The sequence below is a fragment of the Athene cunicularia genome (assembly GCF_003259725.1).
Source record: "Athene cunicularia isolate RWA chromosome 1 unlocalized genomic scaffold, athCun1 chr1_part1, whole genome shotgun sequence".
NCBI lineage: Eukaryota > Metazoa > Chordata > Aves > Strigiformes > Strigidae > Athene > Athene cunicularia.
Window position 1 is genome coordinate 102516612 of NW_020799091.1, and position 18250 is coordinate 102534861.

The following is an 18250-nucleotide window of genomic DNA, read 5'->3' on the forward strand; positions in this document are numbered from 1 at the left end:
CTGTCCAGATCCCTCTGTAGAGCCTTTCTACCCTCCAGCAGATCAACACTCCCACTCTACTTGGTGTTATCTGAAAACTTACTGAGGGTACACTCAATCCCTTTATCCAGATCATTGATAAAGATATTAAATAAAACTGCCCAAATACTGAGCCCTGGGAAACACCACTTGTGACGGACCACCAAGTGGATTTAACTCTGTTCACCACAACTATTTGGGCCTGGCCATCCAGCCAATTTTTTACTCATGAAGAGTGCACCCATCCAAGCCATGAGCAGCCATTCTTCTGCACCTTTTAAGATTTTCTTCTTGAAGAATGTGCAGATTTCCTGGACTGCTTTGTCCCTCAGGGCAAAGTCTGCCCTCCAGAATTCCAATGTAGCACTTTTGCTGACCCCCCACCTTATTTCTTCGAGAATCAAAAACTATAATTTCATAATCCCTGTGCCCAGGATGACCTTCAGTCATCACATCACTCACAAGTTCTTCTCTGTTGGCAAACAGCATGTCTAGCAGGGTGCCTTCCCTAGTTGGCTCACCCACCAGCTGTGTCAGGAAGTTTTTTTCATGCACTCCAGGGACCTCCTAAACTGTTTCCTCTCCACTGTCTTTTATTTCCAGCAGACATCTGGTAAATTGAAGTCCCCCATGAGAACAATTCTAGGGCTCATGAGACTTCTCCCAGCTGCTTATAGAATATTTCATGTGTCTCCTCATCCTGGTTGGGTGGTCTATAAGACTCCCACCATATCTGCCTTGTTGCATTTTCCCCCAATTCTTACCCATAAACGCTTGACCCTGTTGTCACCATCGTCAAGCTCTAGACGGTCAAAACAGTTCCTAACATACAGGGCTACCCTACTGCCTCTCTGTTGCCTATCCCTTCTGAGGAGTTTATAGCCATCCATTGCAGCATCCATTGCATTAGTGAGTGTGAGTGAACCTACCACATTTCCATGATTGCAACTATGTCATAGTTTTCCAGCTCCACAGTGTTTTCCAACTCCTCCTGTTTGTTGCCTATTCTGCGTTCTTCGGTGAAGATGCATTTCAGTTGGGCTATTGATCCTGCCACCTTTTTTTTTGGGAGAAACCCTAATTCCTGTAACTGTTCACTAGTGCTTCCATGGTTTCTGTCCTGGTTCAGCTAGGATAGGGTTAAGTTTCCCCAGCAGAGAGGGGGAAGGGATCTCCAGCAGAGTTATTCATACCATGCTGATGTCAGGTCCGGGCGTGGGAGTGCGGGAACTTTTTCCTTTGTGGCTTTGGTCGTGGGGAGCACGGGGCTGTCTGTAACCATTGTGGTATTTCTCTGTTTATCTTTTGTTTTGTTCACTGTTATTACTGTTTATTGTTGTTATCATTGCTACTGTTATTGTTCAGATTGCTTGTTACGCTGTTGTATTAAATTTCTTCTTATCTCAACCTGGGGTTTGTGCCCTACTTGTGTCCAAGGGCTGGGGAGGGACAGCGGCAACGTGGTCTCCAGTCCCGGCAGGGCTTAAACCAACTCAGTTTCTAACGCATTTACAATACTTGGGTCTTTGCTGCCCACGGGTACCCAAACAACAGTCTAAATTTTCAAATATGCTTAAAATGATTCTCTCTTCTTATATACTGGATTTATTTATTTATTTTTTTTTACATTTAGTTCATTTTTTCATAAGCTTTCATTTGGTGACTGTGAATAAGAGAGCTTTTATTTTTCAAGGACAAAAGTTGAAATTATACTCCAAGACACTCTAGAGAAATTATTTATTGAAATATTTTTTGTTAAATGAATGGAATAACATCCTAAACAACTTAGAGATTTATTTAAAGTTGGTCCTTCTATGGTTAAATTTTGTATTGTTTTTAAAATTATTTTTAATTTAACTATTGTAATTGCTAAGATCTTCCATTTTGCAAATCTTGTTTATAACAGTCATTGAACAGCTGTCTCCTCAAGAGCCATTGTTGAATGACCAGTAATGAAATCCATAGTACTCTCCAACTCACAATAGGCATTTCTGACATCTTATTGATATTTAAATATCTTTTCTTATTTCTAATGCCAATAGTTTTGCTATGAAAGAAGGGAAATATCAGCTTGACAAAACTATTCTGAGTGCAATGTCAGTGTTCCGACTCCACTCAAATGATTTATTCACCTTATCATGGGGATTTTCCTGTCCTCCCCTGTTCCCTACCAGAAATTCAAAACATAGTGCTGCTTGATCATTCTACATTTTTTTTCAAAATAAAATATAAAAGAAAATAAAAGTGAGTTTTAAGTATTCCTAACTTTAATTAACACCTTTCTGATCTGACACACACTCAGTATGTCTATGTGTACCTTTCTTTAGCAGTCTGTTTAGTGCTGAATGCTATTTTTCTTGTAAGAGCAGTAGTGAATTTCCAATAATTATAAGATTCTGAATTGATATTAGCAGAAAATTTGTATAATGATTTTTGTTTGTTAAAATGCTGAATAAATATTTTGCTCTTGAAATGCAGCAACCTGTATAAGCTTTCTCTAATCTAAAGAATCTTAGTGGTTTTTGCAAAGGACCTTCTTGTCTTCCCTTTTATTAAGCATAAAACAAGTTAATGTTTTTAAGCATTTTCATCTCTCATGCTTTCCATGAAGCCAAATGCTATTGAACCAGCATTTATGAACATAAGAGTATGAAACACATTATCAGAGAGAAAAAACTGCACAAAAATATCCACAGAGTATCAAAATGCATGAAATATCTCCATAAAAAAATATATATATACTACCTCCTAGTAGCTGAGATTATGTTTACTAACTCCCACAATTGTAACCTTTTTGTTCGGCAACAGTAAAAAAGCTCTGACACTATAATGTAGTGATTGTCTTTTTTTCTCTCATGTATCTTTTATTCACAATAATATTATCTCTTTTTCTGAAAAAGAAAATATATCAACCCTGTATTCCATGGGAAATGTTGTGAAATAGCAATAGGAGAATGCATTGTGTCTTGCTCAAATATATTGAAGCTGATGGATCCCATTCTTTTGATTTCAGTTATCTTCTGAATTAAGTACATATTTTGTTAAGGGGAAAATGCACAAAAAAAGATTTTACTTTGGCAATCAGTAAAAAGACTGAATTTGAGTGGGAAGAGATGCTTTTTGGTGAAGCTGTTTTTCGTTTTGTGGGGTTTTTTGGTTGTTTTGTTTTGTTTGGTTTGTTTTCCCCAGGAACAATCTGTATCCTGTTCTGCAATTTGAACTTGCATCACCTGACTCCCTTTGCTAGAGGTAGGAATCCTATTGGATTAATTGAAGGGAAACCAGATTAATCTTAATTTGTAGGTTTGTAGGTGTCTCTTTTTTTTTTTTTTTTTTCTTAAGTCTTAAAGCTTCCTATTCCAGAAACATATCTAATCGTCTGGTTCTTAGCCAAAATCAATATCCATCAGTTTTTCACTCATTACCACTCGGAAATGGGTCTTGGTCATAACTGTTAATTGGTGACAGTGCTTATAATGTGGAGCAGGAGGGTCATTTAACTGAGCTGTGGAGGCTCCTTTGACTTTTTGTATCCATGGTGTAGTGCATTATATCTTGCTATCCCCTCAAAAATTCTAAGAAAATATCCTTGAGTCATACCAAGGGAACAAATTTAAGATACTTTCATTCAGTTACTGAGTGTGGTATGTAAATGAACAATTATTATCAAATGAGTAAAATAATAAAAATTATACATACGGTTTTTAATGTTTAATTCAAGGTGGCCTATTCTTGAAATGAGCATCACTGGTTATACTTTCAGATATTTATTATTCTGAATACATACAAATAGAGTGATTATTTGTACAGAAGCTAGTTTATTATTTGACAGCCTATTCTCATGTTTCCTTCTGGCACAAACCTAGAATATTCTTTCTCCACAATTATATTGGTCATTATCAACCTTTCAATGCAGGGGAATCAATAGTTTAATATGAAGTACAAAGAATACTTCTAATGTTCCACAGGAGAGCTGATAAGGAATTAATAGTTCTTAGTGGAATTTTCTGATTTATTAAAACTCTTCATGGGGAGGAATCAATTTCAGCTAATTTTCTATCTCAAAAAAGTAGAAATAAATTTCTAAATTATCATTATTCAAATGAAAACGTTCATTTTGAAAAAAAGAAAAAAAAAAAAAAACCACAACCTTAAAAAGGTAATAATTTGTATGACTGAACTGGAAGGAAAAAAAAAAAAGGTCTGAAGTTTTCTACCTGAAAATATCAGTATCTTTTGTGGTTTGATTTATTTATTTATTTTTTTTTCCCCCACAACTGCCTCTGACGGTTGCTTGGTTGCTTTGTTTGTTGTTTTTACTAAAATAATTATATATACCTCTAGACTGTAGAAAAACAGTTAAATATGTTTTATGGATTTATTTGACAAATTTTTAAATACATGCCGTGTTTGTGCTTGCTAGTACTGTAACGATTGAGCATAATCTTTAGTGGATTTACGCATTAGCACACGCTTGTTGCCTATGGATATTACTATCCTTCAATGCATTCTGCAGTCTTTGAGTGGAAGCTTAGCGCTGTACCTTTTTTTCAGACTAGAATACTGACATTCAAAACTATAAGATATACTTTTAAGCATGAATTCAACCAAAAATATAGATGAGTGTTAATATCTTGCAGAATTCCTGAATTCAAGAAAGTGAAATAGGACACTCTTTCTTATATTTTTTAATAACATCAGTTACATGATGGTGTAGAAATAGCACATCCAAGAAATAATTACTAATCAATTATATTGTCATTCTGTACTTAGGGTCTGTGTTTTCAGAGGGTGTGTGTAAATAACCTTTCTCTAAACCTGCAAATGATCAAGTTCTGTCTCCTCTGCCTCCCACCCTTCCACATGCATCATCTGGAATCATGAAAATCTCTCTCCCTCTTAAATTTAATTCTAAGCCTATTTATTCTGAAGTGATTAAATTCTAACTAAAATGGTAGTTCAGATCCACTTTTATTTGGGGTGGTTTATTTGCATACTGTGTCTAATAGTGCTAGAAATGTAATCCTTTCCAATTAGATTGAATGTTTCCAGGAACATAATGTGATTAATTGAATGAAAAAAGTTAATGTTTTTTGGTTGGTTTGGTTTTGAATTTTTGGTTCATCTTTTCTCTTACCTCTCTGTTGATTTCTGCTAGCTTCCTCTGCTTATCATTACCATTTCTCCAACCTGGCAAAATAGCTGAGCATACTGAATAAAGTTCAGATTTTGCCGAACTGAATGTTATCCCCAAAATTCATGATTTAATTTTTCCTTTCTTAATCACAGCAAAAAGCTTTTTGAATGTTTGCCTTTATTCTACTTTGATTTCTGACAAATCCTGATTTCCTTAGCATTCCAAATACAAGTATCTCTTTCTTACAAAGAGTGTAATCCATCTTTAGATTGTACCGTTTTTTACTACTTGTTTGTTCTTGATTTTACTGCTATTTTTCAGTTCCATTGCCAATATTTACTGAGCTCCCATGCTTCTCAGTTTTATCTTCTCTCTTCTGCATGTTAATCTACTGAACCTCACCTGCCTGTTTTCACAGAAATATTTTACTACCTAAGGATTTTTCTGTATTTTTTTCTTTGATAAAATAGGTACAAAATGAAAAAAAAAATCAAAAGAAAAAGCAAACCCAAACAACCCTACCCTCAACCTACTTCTGTAAAACCAAGAAAGATCGATTTTTCTTTAGTTTTTGAGTTTATGTTCTGCAGCAGCATACAATGTATGATGTGATCTCTTTGAGCTGTATCCACAGACTCTACAACATCCTTTTTAATAGTTTTTTATTTTCCCAGATCACTGGCTATGCTCACTGGAAGTTTATCATCTGCTTCTGTTTGAGGGTTTTTTTGCTGCCTCTTCACTAGTGTACTATGCACCAGAGACAGCGATCTTCTGTGTCTGGAAATCATCTATCAGATGGTGATACAAGAATACCATTTTATGTTTAGATGGCACTTAACATGATAAGAATCCTGTAAGAGCCTTCCAGGTGCTATAATGCAATACGAACACACAAATTATTTTGTTGTACCAAGGAAAGAGGATCTTGTGGAAACCGCTATGAGATACAGAAAGATGTTTCCTATCCCTGTAGAAATTATCTGTGAATATTACTCCTTTTAAAAAAACAAATCACGTGTACTACATGTCAGTCATGAAGAAGATTATTTTGTGAGGAAAAACCCAGTTTAACAACTCTTACACTTAATTTTCTGATTATATACTGAAAAGAAAAAAAGAAAAAGAAAAGAAAAAGAAAAGAAAAGAAAAGAAAAGAAAAGAAAAGAAAAGAAAAGAAAAGAAAAGAAAAGAAAAGAAAAGAAAAGAAAAAAGAAAAGAGGTTGAGTATCAGTTAAACAAACCTGTCCTATTTCTTTTAGAGTGAAATGAAAACTTTTCTTCAGCAATGAATGCACCTTGGAAGGCAACTTGGAGTGTTGCTTATTTGGTGAAAGTCTGTGAAATATTGTAACTGTACTATTGAGAACATCAGTGTTATTTTTTTTTTCCCATATGTTTGTTGTTATGAGTAACTCTTTAAGTTACAAAATACATCAAGAACTACAGTATACAGGAAGGAATAAATGGAGACTTAGAGGCCTAAACAATGGTAATACACATGTACATAAGGACCAGTGTGCAGCACTGTGATAGTAGTAGGCAAACAGTAATGAAGACCCTCTGCCCAATATTATTTCAACATGAGGGGGGGAAAAAAAAAAAAAAAAAAAAAAAAAAAAAAAAAAAAAAAGCAAAACAGCTACACGATGAAGTAATGGGCATACTGTGAGCAATCCAGTGGCAGCAACTTTGATGGTTCTATGAGCTGCTGTCTATGATGGGAGGCTTATCTGAGGGTTTAACTAAATTGAAAGCAAAGGAGGTGCTTCTGGGGAGAGGAATGGAGGTGCATAAGAAGATGAACCATAAATTAAAGCTGAGAGGACACAGTCCTGTCTGCTCTGGCCAGTGTAGAAACACAATAGCTAGCCTTGAGAGAGCTGCTATGGTTGCAGAATACCATGATAGCACTGCATAGGGAAATAATTTTGTCTTTTTGAACATTACATTACCATGTTCTTTTAGCATCATTTTAACTGTTTCCATTTCTTTCCTAACACAGATATACAGTTTCTTGTTTGGTAGCTGGATCTCTTCAAGAATGGCTTAACATGCCTGCATGCTGAGTGTAGATGTAGTCAATATAGAAAGAAATGGAGAAAATAGTCATATGGCATACAGCAAAGAATATCAAAATAAAGCACTGGTAGCTCCTGGGTTTACTGCTTCTGTTCCTGAAATCTGAATCTCTAATTGTTGGGTTTTCTTCCCCCTAGATAAGGCAGTAGTAAATGTAATTACTTGTATTTATGTGTGTACATATACAGATAAACTCATATATATTTGTGGTTTATAAACTTGCAGCCAGGCTTGTCAAGATGTGAACAGTGATTGATATTTTACTTCCAAGTATATGCAAATTGCTTTTAAACTGAGAAAGAAGATAAATGGGCCAGATCTTCTAATAATGTAAATCAAACAGCTTTATAGACTGAAATGACATTATGCAAACTTAAATCATGAGGGGATCAGGACCATGTAAGTTTCAAAACTGCATCTGAAAAATTGTCAGTTTTATAAATATTGCCTAAAACCACACTGTAATTATATTGGTTTCAAGGGAAGATACCACACATCAGGAAAAAATCAGTATCAGTTTGGTTTTATGCAAGTATTGAAGCCCCTTTGATAAGCAGTACATACATCCCATCCTGGGCATCTGCTTTAATTCTAGTGAAGATCATTTGATTATCAGCTACAAGATACACAGAAAGCTCCTGTGGCACTATCATCTAGGTTTCAGAAGCCCATAAGTCAGATGGATACCTCTTCCTCTCTCCTCTACCCTCGTTTGTCCTACACAGCAGATAAAAAAAAAAAAAAAAAAAAAAAAAAAAAAAGCAACACACAAGTATTGAAATAGTGTTGTGGTTAAAACTTTACTATCAGTCTTCAAGTGCACATCACATTATTGAAAAGAGTACCCTGAAGCAAAAGGAGCAAATGGAGGCTCCAAATGAGGCAGGCGATCCCTCATCCTCTTGCTAGCAGGCAGAATGGGGAGACCTAAGAGATGGGGGAGACTGGAAACAGGTCCCTGCTCAGGAAGCCAGGAAAATCCTCTCCCAACCACCCTCACCGTTCATGGTGTCCCTTCACTGTAGATTTGGGGCTCTGGAAGTTTTGAATGAAGTAGAGAAGGAGGAAGAAAAAGGTCCACCAAGGCCAGGTTGCTCTAGACCAGGTATCAAAACCAGACATATAAAGAACCCCAGAAGAGTCACTGTAGTGAGTGACTCCATTCTGAGGGGTGTCGAAGGCCCCATATGCAGACCAGACCCACTTCATAGGGAAGTCTGATGCCTCCTTGGGGCCTGGGTGAAGGACCTCATGGCAAAACTCCCCGCTCTAGTGAGACCCAAGGACTACTACCCTCTCTTGGTTTTTCAGGTAGGTAGCAACGATATTACCAGGAGAAGTCCTAAATCAATGAAGAGAGATTTCAGGTCCTTGGGGAAACTGATTAAGGGGTCAGGGGCACAAATCTCTCCTCCATCCCTTGAGTTGCGTGGATGGATGAAGAAGATTACAGGAGAACTCAACAGATGAACTTGTGGCTCCAAGACTGGTGTTACCTTGAGGGCTGTGGATTTTTCAATCTCGGGTTAGTATACAGGATGCCATACCTTTTGGCATCAGATGGGATCCACCTGTCCCAGAGAGGGAAAAGGATCTTTCTGAAGGGGTAAGGGGGAAAAACATCAGCCCATCTGAAGTGCATGTATACCAATGTACACAGCATGGGTAACAAAAAGGAGGAGCTTGAAGCTGTGATGAAACAGGAAAATTATGATGTCATGGCTATTACAGAAACATGGTGGGATGTCTTCCATGACTGGAGTGTGCCGTTTGATGGCTACAAGCTCTTTAGGAGGGATAGACAAGGAAGGAGAGGTGGTGGGGTGGTGCTGTATGGCAGGGACTGTTATGATTGCTTTGAGTACAAGTGTAGTGAAGACAGGTGAAGTGTCTCTGTGTTAGAATCAGGGGGAAGGCCAACAGGGCAGATGATGTAGTGGGAGTCTAATATATGCCACCCACTCAGGACAGAGAGGTGGATGAAGTATTCTGTAGGCATTTAGGAGAAATCTCATGATCGCTTGCCCTTGTTCTTGTGGGAGACTTTAACTTCCCAGACATCTGCTGGAAACACAACACGGCAGAATGAGACCAGTCCCAGAGATTCCTGGAATGTGTGGAAGACAACTTCCTGATACGGCCGGTGAGTGAACTGACCAGAGAAGGTGTCCTGATGGATCTCCTCTTTGTGAACAGAGTCTGGTGGATGATGTGATGATTGGAGGCTGACTAGGGCACAGCAGTCATGAAACAGTAGAGTTTTCTAAGAGGGGTCAGGAGAGGGGGCAGCAGAACTGACATCCTGGACTTCCAAAGGGCTGACTTTGTCTTGTTTAGGCACCTGCTTGAAAGGATCCCCTGGGAGACTGTCCTGGAGGGTATAGGGGTCCAGGAAGGCTGGAAACTCTTAAGAAGGAAGTGTTAATGGCTCAGGAGCAGGCGGTCCCCAGGTGCTCTAAGAGAAGTCAGTGACAAAGAAGACCACCCTGGCTGAACAGGGAGCTTTGGCTGCAACTTAAGGAGAAAAGGAGAGTTTGCTGCCTTTAGTAGAAGGGGCTAGACACTCATAGTGATCACAAAGATATTGTGAGGCTATGCAGGGCAGAAATCAGGAGGTGTAAAGCCCAGCTAGAAATTAATCTGGCTTCAGCAGTCAAAGACAACAAGTAATGTTTTGATAAGTACTTTAACAGCAAAAGAAAGATCAGGGGGGAGACTCCATCCCCTGCTAGACGCAGGAGGAAACATGGTGGTAACAAGTGATGAGGAAAAAGTTGAGGTGCTTAATGCCTTCTTTGCCTCAGTCTTTAATAACAAGACTAGTTGTACTGAGGGAATCCAGCCTCCTCAGCCAGAAAACAAGAGACTGGGAGAACGACCCCCCTGCAATCCAGGAGGAGACAGTCAGTGACCTGCTGCATCACACAGACACACACGTCTATGGTACCAGATGGGATACACCCGGGGGTGCTGAAGGAGCTGGCTGGGTGCTCACCAAGCTGCTTTCCATCATTTACCAGCAGTCCTGCCTGACCGGGGAGGTCCTGACAGATTGGAAATTGTCCAATGTGATGCCCATCTATAAGAAGGGTTGGAAGGATTATGCAGGAAATTACAGGTCTGTCAGCTTGACTTTGGTGCCCGGGAAGCTGATGGAGCAGCTCATCCTGAGTAACATCACACAACACGTGGAAAAACCAGATGCCCAGGCACAGTCAGCATGGGTTTATGAAAGGCAGTTCCTGCCTGACAAACCTGATCTACAACAGGGGGACCTGCTTTTTGGATGAGGAAAAGGCTGTGGATTTAGTTTACCTTGACTTTAGCAAGGCCTTTGACACAATTTCCCACAGCATTCTCCTGGCGAAACTGGCTGCTCCTGGCTTGGATGGGCACACGCTTTGCTGGGTAAAAAACTGTCTGGATGTCCGGGCCCAGAGAGTTGTGGTGAACGGAGTTAAATCCAGTTGGCGGCCAGTCACGAGTGGTGTCCCCCAGGGCTCGGTGTTGGGGCCACTCCTGTTTAACATCTTTACTGATGACCTAGATGAGGGGATCGAGTGCACCCTCAGTCAGTTTGCAGATGACACCCAGTTGGGTGGGAGTGTTGATCTGCTCGAGGGTAGGGAGGCTCTGCAGAGAGACCTGGACAGGCTGGAGCCATGGGCTGAGGCCAACTGGAGGAGTTTCCATAAGGCCAAATGCCGGGGGCTGCCCTTGGGCCACAACAACCCCCAGCAGCGCTACAGGCTTGGGGAGGAGTGGCTGGAGAGCTGCCAGTCAGAGAGGGACCTGGGGGTGCTGATTGACATCCGGCTGAACAGGAGCCAGCAGTGTGCCCAGGGGGCCAAGAAGGCCAATGGCATCCTGGCTTGTGTCAGCAATAGCGTGGCCAGCAGGGACAGGGAAGGGATCTGACCCCTGTACTCGGCACTGGTGAGGCTGCACCTCGATTCCTGTGTTCAGTTTTGGGCCCCTCACTACAAAAAGGACATTGAATGACTCGAGCGTGTCCAGAGAAGGGCAACAGAGCTGGTGTAGGGTCTGGAGCACAGGTCGTATGCGGAGCGGCTGAGGGAACTGGGGGTGTTTAGTCTGGAGGAGGCTGAGGGGAGACCTCATCGCCCTCTACAGCTACCTGAAAGGAGGCTGCAGAGAGCTGGGGATGAGTCTCTTCAATGAAGTAACAAGTGATAGGACAAGAGGTAATGGCCTCCAGTTGCACCAGGGAAGGTTTAGACTACATGTCAGGAAGTATTTCTTTCCTAATTGTGGGGTTGTTAGGTGTTGGAATGGGCTGCCCAGGGAGGTGGTGGAGTCTCCATCCCTGGAGGTGTTTAAGACTTGGGTCAATTTAGCACTGAGGGATCTGGTGTAGTTGGGGACTGTCAGTGTTAGGTTAATGATCAGACTAGATGATCTTCAAGGTCCTTTCCAACCTAGATAATTATGTGAATGGGGGTTGAGTCATTAAGCACTTGCTTTGAAAAAATTAAAGGCAGAACTGATGAGGATTTTTGAATATATCATCCTGTTTATAAAGAGAGACTTTTTTTAGTTGAGAACTTCTAAAAATTGAGAAGCTGTCTGAAATCTTATTTTATGGTAAGGACAGTGACAGTAATATTTTTACAGTGAATTTCCTAAGTGTTTTATATAAACAAATGTCATCAGGAGAAAATGCCTTGTTCTGTCATATTTGACTATAAAAGTGAGCCATCATTAATATACTTTCTATTATGAGCAGTCATTTAAATACTGTTAATTTTTAATATTTAAATGTGTTACAAGACATGTGCTGGCCACTCAAGTTATTAAAAGAATGGAAGAAATCATGGCTAAGCATTCCTACCCAACTCTATATTATCTTTAATTACATCAGTTGCATACTTCATAAATTTTCCTATTTCACCTCTCAATAGTTACTAAAATGAACCTACGTGAAACCTGTGAATTCTTTTGAGTAATTAATGATACTCTGCATGTTTTAATTTCAGTTCTATTAGAATTAAAAAAAAAAAAAAGCTTAACATTTGTGTTCCATTATTCTTCAAACCCTGTTAAAGGGAACTGCAGATTTTTTAAAACATCATTGAGGAAAAGATGGAAGAATATGCTAGTTTTGGCTGGCATAGAGTTAATTTTCTCCATAATAACTAGAATGGGGCTATGTTTTGGATCTGTGATGAACACAGTACTGATGACACTAGGATGTTTTCATTATTGCTGAGCGGTGCTTACACAGAGTCGAGGCCTTTTCTGCTTCTCACTCCACCCCACCAGTGAGGAGGCTGGGGGCACACAAGAAGTTGGGAAGGGAAATAGCCAGGATATCTAACCCCAACTGACCAAAGGGCTATCCCATATCTAATAGTGTCATGCTCACCATGTAAAGCTGGGGGAAGAAGGAAGGGGGTACATTCAGAATGATGGTGTTTGTCTTCCCAAGTCACCGTTACTCATGGTGGAGCTGGTTGGAGATGGCTGAGAACCTGCCTGCTGATGGGAAGAGGTGAATTAATTCATTGTTTTACTTTGCTTGTGTGCATGGCTTTTGCTTTATCTATTAAACTGTCTTTATCTCAGCCCACAAGTTTTCTCACTTTTGCCCTTCTGATTCTCTCCCCCATCCCACTGTGGGAGAGTGAGCAGTCAGCTCTGTGGTGCTTAGTTGCCCAATGGTGTTGAACCATGACAAATAAAATCCCTATTCTTTTTTTCAATTCAAATCATACAGAGGACTAAATTTGTTTCAAAATTTTTAGAAGAACCCATTATTTTTATCCTGTTTGAATATGCATTCTCTATATTGTCCTAGCTGCTATAAAATACGGCTTTTTCACTATCCATTGATCTCTGTCTGGAATGTGTCTCTATAACCATGAGACTGCCTTCTCTCAGAATTACACTGTCACAAGCTGTTATTTTCTGCTCTTTTTCTGTAACTCTGTAGGAGTAGCCTTGTCAGAGGAGCAGCAAGGAGGTGACTGATACAGAACACATTGCAATCATAGCTGAAAGCTAAGAGTTGAATTGGATAGTCCTAATAAAATCATTAATTAGGTTATGAATGCAGTTCTCTGCTAGGTAATAGAGTGTAAATTAAAAGTCAAATTGAAAAACTGAAAAATAATCTTAGTTTTTTAATGATTCACAGAAGGGAATATGATTCAATAAGGTAAGTCTACAGTGGTTCATCACCCAGTGGCTGTAGGATGCTCCCCTGCAGGTCCACCCCACTGGCTGAACATGGCTTGTTGAGGGTGCAGGTTCTGGACCCAGGCTTGGTTTTCTTGAGGGTGTGTACTCCAGCAGATGCAGAGACTGCCTGTTTCTCCTGGTATTTCTGCTCTATTTCCCATTCCCAGTTGACTAGATGAAGCTCTTCCTTTCCACCAGCTCCTTGTCTCAATCCAGTACCTCCTTACCACTTTCTGATTATGCCTCTGTTTCCTTCTTCCTCCATTTCATAATCTGTTTCTGCTCCTGATGACTTCAGCTCAGTCTCACTTCTTGTTTCTCTTCCATACCTCATTGTAACTCCCCTCCCCTGCCTCCTGCTCTTGTCCCAGTCTCTTTTCCGTGACAGTTGTAGTCCACTCTACATAGTCCAATCTCTTATTTCCATGTCTGATAACTCTACCATCCTCTTAATTTATCTGTGGTTCCTTATGCTGTCTTATTCTCTCGTGCCTTCCAGTTCTTGGTCTTAGCCTTTATTTTTCAGCAGGTTTTGGTACTTTCATACAGATCCTTCATCCCAGCCTACTCTCTGTGATAGCTGTTTTCCTCATCCTTCGCAAATGTCTGTGATGCTAGTTTGTTGCATCTGTATTTGAGTTGCTTCTTCCATGCATGTCTGAGACTTACCTGGTCGTTCATTTCTAGTGCTTGAGTTAAAACAAATGTGGTAGGTGGACCCTGGCTGGATGCCAGTTGCCCACCAAAGCCACTATATCACTCTCCCTCCTCAGCTGTACAAGGGAGGTAAAATATAGTGAAAGGCTCATGAGTCGAGATGAGGACAGAGGGAAATCCCTCACAAATTACCATCACAGGCAAAATGGACTCAATTTGGGAAAAATTAATTTAATTTATTATTAATCATATTAGAGTAGGGTAAGAAATAAACACTATATCTTAAAACACCTTCCTCCCACCCATCCCTTCTTCCTGGCAGCAACTTTGCTCCCAATTTTCTCTACCTCCTCCTCCCTCAGTGGTGCAGGGGGATGGGGAATGAGGGTTGCAGTCAGTTCATCACATATTGTCTCTTCCATTACTTCCTCTTTGGGGGAGGACCCCTCACACTCTACACCTGCTCCAGCGTGGGGTCCCTCCCACAGGAAATGGCCCTCCATGAACTTCTCCAACATGAGTCCTTCCCACAGGCTGCAGCTCCTCACAAATGGCTCCAGCGTGGGTCCCTGCCACTGGATGCAGTCTTTCAGGAGCAGGGTCCTCCAGTGTCCCCCACAGGGTCACAAGTCCTGCCAGCAAACCTGTTCCTGTGTGGTGTCCTCTCACTCCACAGGGCCACAGGTCCTGCCAGGACCCTGCTCCATGTGGGCTTCCCGTGGAATCACAGCATGCTTTGAGCACAGCCACCTGCTCTGGCGTGGGGTCCTCCACAGGCTGCAGGTGGGTATCTGCTCCACTGCTGACCCTCACAGGATGTAGGGGCACAGCTGCCTCAGCATGGTCTTCATCACAGGCTGCAGGAGAATCTCTTCTCCTGGAGCATCTTCTCCCCTTCCTTCTTCACTGACCTTGGTGTCTGCAGAGTTGTTTCTCTCACATATTCTCACTCCTCTCTCTGACTGCTTCTGTTGTTGCACAGGTTTTTTATCCCACTTCTTAAATATGTTATCCCAGAGGCACCACCACCATTTCTGATGGTCTTGGCCTTGGCCAGTGGTGGGTCTATCTTGGACCCGGCTGGCATTGACTCTATTGGACATGGGTTGCTTCTGGAAGCTTCTCACAGAAACCACACCTGTAGCTCCCACACAGCAAAAACCTTGCTACACAAAACCCAGTACAAGAACTGACAGTAAAGTGTTGTTCCTCTCAGTTTCGGCTGATGTATAGCCAGTGTAGGCACCATGTTTGTAACATTAATGTTGGAGTTGTGCACTTTCTACCTCAACAAATGTGAAATAGATTTTTTAAAGCATTATTTCTTTTAGAAATAGTAAACATTTACAGTAAAAGAATTCCAACCCCATCTAAATATTTATCATATGAAACTGTTTATAGTTTAAGTTTGGCACTGTTATCAACTGAAAACAGGATATTCTAATAAAAGTTGGTGAGGAATCTTACTAAGGTGCATGAGTACTTGCCTATGTATATTATGTTCTCTTTAGCCTTTTGGCTTTAGCATGATTACAGAACAGTAACAGACTAAACCAGAGACAATTCTGGGGCTTATGGTGGGGAGTTCTGAGAGCAATGGCCAATCAGAACATAATAAATGGCATAATCAGTGTTTATAACGATCCTATAATGCTTATATAAATTCATGTATTCTGGATGATAATAGCCTTCAGCTAGAGTACATGGATTTGCATTCTGAATAGTTACAGAGAAATTGGCTTATTGGCTGAAACAATTCTATACTCATATAATGAAGAATAATGCATTTTCTTGTAGACTGCACAAAATTAATTTATAATACAGAAGAATTGTAAAAATATGAGTATCTAAAAATAGTACTCTTGGCCTACAGCCAGCATTCCTACTAATATATTTTGACTGAGGACAAATCCTGTTACTGAAGATTAGCTTCCATCAGAATGAAGACTCAGTAGAAATACAGCTGATCCTGCTTATAAGGAAATTTGCTGAAGTGAAACTTACAGAAGAATGAAAAGTCTGGGAATAATTTGTGCGTTGAAAACCAAAATAGCACGAGTAGCTAAGTTTTCTGTACATAGTATAGAAGATATTTTTTTTTTCTGTTTTACTTGTGTTTACCTGGTGTTAGAGCTCCTTTTTGAAGTTCAACTTCATATCTCAATTTTAGCTCACTTGTACAGAGAACTGTGTTTCTAAACATATTGGATTAACTGATGGACCTGGTAAATGGAGTGTGGATTGGAAGATTTTAGAATTTGTTCCTTTTCATTTACAATCTTGTACACCATTTAAGATATTTATCTGTTTTCTGAGAAGAAAAATACATTAATGCCTTAAAAATAACCTTGATACCTTAAGAGTTAGAGTACTGTCATTCCATTAGTAACTATTTTTGTGTACCTGAAACACAGAAACAGGATGTTGATGATGTTCCATTTTTCTTCAGGGTCTGGAGCATCTGTTATTTGGCCATCCCTTTCTTACCTGTCTCATCATAGAGAAGAACTCATTTGACTGCAGTATTCTTGTATTCTTGTAGAGCTCTGTTAATGAATGTTTAATATACCTTAAGGAAGTTTCCGCATGCAGTGAAAAAGACCCTTTGAAAACATCCACTGAGACAGATTTTGTTGCCACAGGAATGCTACCAATGAACAGTCAGCTTTCTGTTCGCAGTGTGGCTTAAATCTGTAAAGATGTGCACCTGAGATTTAGCTGTGAGAGGCTATTAGGCCCCTGGAGGAATTGGAGATTGACACTACCCCAGTAAGGATCTGATGAGTAGGGAGGTCAGGAGGAGGAATTATATATCTGACTTTTCTTGAAGCAAAAACATTTTCAGGCAGACCTAGAGCAGGAAGTGGTGGTTTCACTCAACCATCACGTTGCAACACACTGTTCAAAATCACTTTGACCTGGGCAAACAGCAATTACCCTGTGTTTATTATTTTTGTTTGTTTGTTTGTTTGTATTATCTATTTTTAAAAATATCTGCTGTCATTCATTTGGACATTTTCTTACCCAGAAGGGAGATTTATTTTTTTCCTCTACTTTGTGTATTCTAAGAGATTTGAAGAAACTTTTAACTGCATCAGTGGGAATTATTTTAATGTTCTCCAGAGTATATTGTATAACACCAATCATTCCAGTGTTTTTCTGCTAATTATTTATAACTTCCAGTGAATCCTGCAAGCTATGAGGTGCTCCCAAAGTCAGGAAAAGAGATATAAAAAAATTGAGAAAGTCTGTATGTTAGGTTTAATGATCACATAATATGAAACCCACTCAGTTCCTGGATGAATACAGTTGGAATGGTCTTCCCAGAACACTTCCAGGAAATGCTGGAAGCAAGAACATAAAAGCTTGTCCCTTTCATTATAAAAAAGGTTTTTGAAAGTAGAGCTGGTGAAGATAAGCCTAACCAAAATTGTTCCAAAAATTATATGTAAAATATAACAGCAGTCTAGCTAAAATGGTTGGTTTATGATTTTTTTTGCTTATGTTCTCCTTCATATTTCTATATACTCAAATTCCAGTGAGAAATTACTTTTGAAAATGGAAAAATAATAATAAGTAATAGTTTGGGGGGGGGTTAATAAGTTTAGTTTGTCATGCCATGTTAAAGTAAACTTTGTAATGGAATTTTTTTTTTATCAAGCTTGTATCCAACAGTGTAATGATTTTTGAGTACATTTTCTTCTAGAAATATATTGTACAATCATACTTTACCCAATGTCAATTAACATGTATCCTAACATATACCAGGGATTTCTTACTTTGCTTATAGTTCACATAAGATCCCTGCTAGTATCTGCATCGACATATACATTACAGGTTAATGATGTGTGCTCCTCATATATCTTCTATTTTTAAAATTATAGGAAAATAGTGTGTGGGTATAAAACAGATTATTTTACTCTTAGTAAGTATGGAGTACAGGATCTTAAAAAATAAAATTCAATTGTTCTGTCAGTAACTTATTATTTGTTTAAAATAATGGTATATGTGATTAAATTCCGACCTAAACCAATTTAGATTAAACTAATAAAAAGTAATTATGATCATTTCCAACCACATTAGGAATATCAGTTCAGTAATTTGTCTGCTATGCATTTGCTATTTGTGTGTACATGGCAACAGAATTTTTTGGTA